The sequence below is a fragment of the Dipodomys merriami genome, unplaced genomic scaffold (genome assembly GCF_024711535.1).
Source record: "Dipodomys merriami isolate MVZ:Mamm:240054 unplaced genomic scaffold, mDipMer1.0.p SCAF_6, whole genome shotgun sequence".
Classification (NCBI taxonomy): Eukaryota; Metazoa; Chordata; class Mammalia; order Rodentia; family Heteromyidae; genus Dipodomys; species Dipodomys merriami.
The window spans coordinates 48,709,925-48,713,925 of NW_027206179.1; the positions used below are offsets into that span (position 1 = coordinate 48,709,925).

General features: G+C 36.9%; 1 non-coding gene across 1 annotated transcript; it reads right to left on the bottom strand.

The window, feature by feature from the left end:
• Positions 1-3,338: 3,338 nt before the first annotated feature.
• LOC138814397 (U6 spliceosomal RNA) lies at positions 3,339-3,445 on the bottom strand. The gene has a single exon (XR_011367977.1). It is a non-coding gene; the product is annotated as a U6 spliceosomal RNA (small nuclear RNA).
• Positions 3,446-4,001: the final 556 nt, after the last annotated feature.

A 4,001-nucleotide genomic window follows, 5' to 3' on the forward strand; every position in this document is an offset into this window, starting at 1 on the left:
ACAAGGAAAATGAATTATTCACTGAATGATGTTGGAACATCAAGAAAACCCTCTTGTGAATTATACTATCCCTTATAACATAGCAGATTCCAAATAACAAGAATGTAGTTGTAAAAAGAAAGTGAACACAAGTAATGCCTTATAATATCACAGTGGAATAGAAAAAAGGACTTTTACTAAAGCTAATCCAAGATAAACAATGACATTAGAAAAATAAGGATAATAAGTTGATGTTAGGTGAAATGAACCCCAAGATAAGTATTCAAATGTTTTTTTTTCTTTTATGCGATTGTTTCTAACATATTTATAAGGTGATATTTTGTTGCTTTGTATGTCACTCCCCCACGGTATAACCCCTGCTTTCACTATATTTGATGTTGGTATAATTTGTGGAGGGGAAGGGAAAAAACAAATCGTTTAACTAGGGATACAGGTGGACCCATTGCAACAATGAGATGTGCAAGTCGTTATGTGGAAAAATTAACTTTACAACTTTGGTGAGAGCGGGGGGATGAGGAGGGGGGAAGGAAAGGTAAGGGAAGGGAAGGGAAAACAAAGGAGGAGGCAACAATGCTTGATAAGAAATGTACTCATTATCTTGCCCATGTAATTGTAACCCCCTCTATACGGTATTTTCACAATAAAAAATAAATACATAATGAAAAAATAAATTTAAAAAGTGCATTTTCCAAAATGTAAAAAAAGAAAAGAAAAAGAAGGATAACTTACACTACAACTTCTTGAATGTAATGTATGGAAAATAAATAGATCACAATTAAAATCAAGAAAACAAATGAAACATTGTCCCCCAAGAAAGTATCATAAGCAAAGAGTTATTTCCTTAATATCATATAAAGATCTTCTCAAAATCAACAAAAGAAAAAATACTGTCCCAAAAGAACAATAAACAAAACACAGGGACTATCACTTTAAAAAAAAAAAAGTAGGTCTTTAATATATTCCTAGGCACACTATCGGTTCAGCTGAGCTTCTACCCATTAGTCATCATTAAAACAAACCAAAAATAAAGATGAGTCAAACTTTAGCCCTGAAGATTACCCCAGAAGCCACATACTAAATACAGTAAAGCCTCTGTCCATCAGTGCCTGTGACTCCAACCCCATCATTACGTACACACACATGATGAATAATTAAATCATCTTCTTTTAAATTTGGGGAATACCACCACTTAGGGTCAATTACTGTGACAGTGGCCTTAACAAATGAGGCAAGCTGTTGTTACATGTTTTCTGCCATTAAAAGAATTATTACTGTTTCTGTTGTTACCACATAATGTATCTCTGAAAGATAGATAAGACATAAATAATTGTTTGTGCCTCTGGCAAGAGGATTGTGAGACCTTCTACACCTGTTGAACTTTTGCTCTTCATATACATCTATCACATCTGTGTTAAGCAGACCATGCTGTATTACACTGGGATCAAACTGCAATCTCAAGACGGGAAGCCTGTTTCTCATTAGCATCAGAGTCTGATGCAAGCAAGGAGAATCTGCTACCTCAGCGCATCCATGATGTAGCTCAAGGATCCAAAGCATGAGCCAAGCCCTTCATTCATTGCAGTGCCCAGGGGAGAAACAGGGCAGCAACGAATGTCTGGTTTATCAGCCCGGATGCTCGCATTCCAATGATACTATTCCTTGGAGATGCTGGGACCTCACAAATGCAGTTCTGCCACGCTGAAATTCCTCTGGGAAATTAAACAGCTTGATGAACAAGTACCTGTGCTTCCTGCATGATGTCCTTGAGATTCTGGCAGTTCTGAGGTTACAGGCTGAAAGCACTTGCTTGGCTGGTTGCTACATGTCATTGCTTGCCTTTACTGGAAACATACCAGTTAGAAAGCTATCTATAAAAATATATACTATTGGAAGGCTTTGGCCATCTCATAAGCATCACCAAGCTGATATAAGATACAGTGAATAAATAATTGGAATTTGGGGGTTTTTTATACCTTGCTCTGTGTCATAGGGTTTTATGAACTTGAGATTTTAATGTCTCTGCTGCTTTAATAATTTGGATTCTGCTATTTTTATATAAATATAGCAGGCTAACAGTTAAATATAAATATTAGTCATTGGATCTTATTTTACTCTCTCTGCCTCCACATAGAAGCATTTCTGCTGTTCTCCCCACATTTGCCTGCCACCCACCCTCTCCCTCTTCAGCTGGAAAGTCTAACTAGTTCCTGCCAAAGGCCTGGGAGTAGTAGGATGTCACTTCCAGACCAACATTTGGAAGCCAAGGCCAAGCACTCTCTCTCTCTCTCTCTCTCTCTCTCTCTCTCTCTCTCTCTCTCTCTCTCTCTCTCTCTCTCTCTCTCTCTCTCTCTCTCTCTCTCTCTCTCTCTCTCTCTCTCTCTCTCTCTCTCTCTCTCTCTCTCTCTTTCTCTCTCTCTCTCTCTTTCCCTCCCCCTCCCTCTCTCTTTCTTTTGCATGACACAGAGACAAGACTCCAGAGGACTGGTTGTTGGAGTCATCATAGGAAAACACTTCTTTGGAGAGTCACTGAATCTGTGGTGCATTTTGCATGAATGAGACACAAACCTGCATGTGCTAAACCAATAACATTTAAAGTTAGTATTTTCTTACTGTGGCATACCCTCATTGCAACTGACTAAACTAATTCCAACTTCTTAATACATCTGAAGAACCAATTCCAGCCTAATTGATTAACCAGTTATCTATTATATATATTATCTACTATATATAGTAACCAGTTATCTATTATATACTCTATATTATATATTCTATATATAATATAGAATATATATATACTGTATATCCACGATGCATAAATAGGATAGAATGGTGAGTAAAAAAAACAGTGTTTTCCAAATGCAATAGAAGTATTAAAAGCCAGCTGTGGGTATACTAAGACAATTAAAGAAATTATTTCTCCAAAAGTTTCCAAACTAGTTTAAATTACCTTTATTTTACTTCAATAACCACTTCCTGAATGTCTATTATACACTAAGCATGTGCTAGACAGAAGGCTGCAAAAATGATTAAAGACCAGTAAAGAAAATGCTCCTTGGCAATTACAAGACCAGGCAGAGGACTGGATCAGACATGAGGCTGAGCTGCTGTGAGAGCTGGAAGCTCTAGCTGAGCCTGGGAAAATGATGGGAGGCTTCCCTAAGGAAGTGTGTTTCCTTTGCAGCCACGGCCAGGTTTTTGCTTTTTACGAGGAAGAGAACTATCAGATCTAGACATTGTCCCTTTTCTACTCAGTTGAAATTTAGTATGAATAAAGTAGCTAGCTCTTGAAGAAAATGAGACCAAAATACTGGATCACAGTTCTTGACATTTTATTTTTTTTTAATATGGAACGCTTCGCGAATTTGCGTGTCATCCTTGTGCAGGGGCCATGCTAATCTTCTCTGTATCGTTCCAATTTTAGTATATGTGCTGCCAAAGTGAGCACCAGTTCTTGACATTTTAGTTTGCTGTAGGAAATTAAGGGTAGAAATAAAACTTTGGTCAACTCTTACTAAGAAACCCAACCACTGTGAATCCTAAATGCGATATGCACTTAACCTAAGTTTAATCTTTCCCTCCATATTTAAAAACTGTACTTGTAAAGCACCTCTATACTCTTGCTATTCCTTTCAACTTGAAGCATGATTTGGAATGTTGGTGGCATATCAAATTATGGCCCAACAGTTTAATATAGTGGCCCAAGAACATGGCTTGAGAATGACTTTTCCTAATTCATTCACAACTAGCTAAGTGACCATGGACAGATAATAAACTCACTGGGCTTCTGTTTCTCAGTGATAAAAAGGACATTTTAATTGTAAAACCTTTATGAGAATTCAGTAAGTTGATATAGATGGATCGATGGATGGATAGATAGATAGATAGATAGATAGATAGATAGATAGATAGATAGATAGATAGATAGATAGATAGATAGATAGATAGATAGATAGGTAGGTAGATAGATAGATAGATAGATAGATAGATAGATAGATAGATAG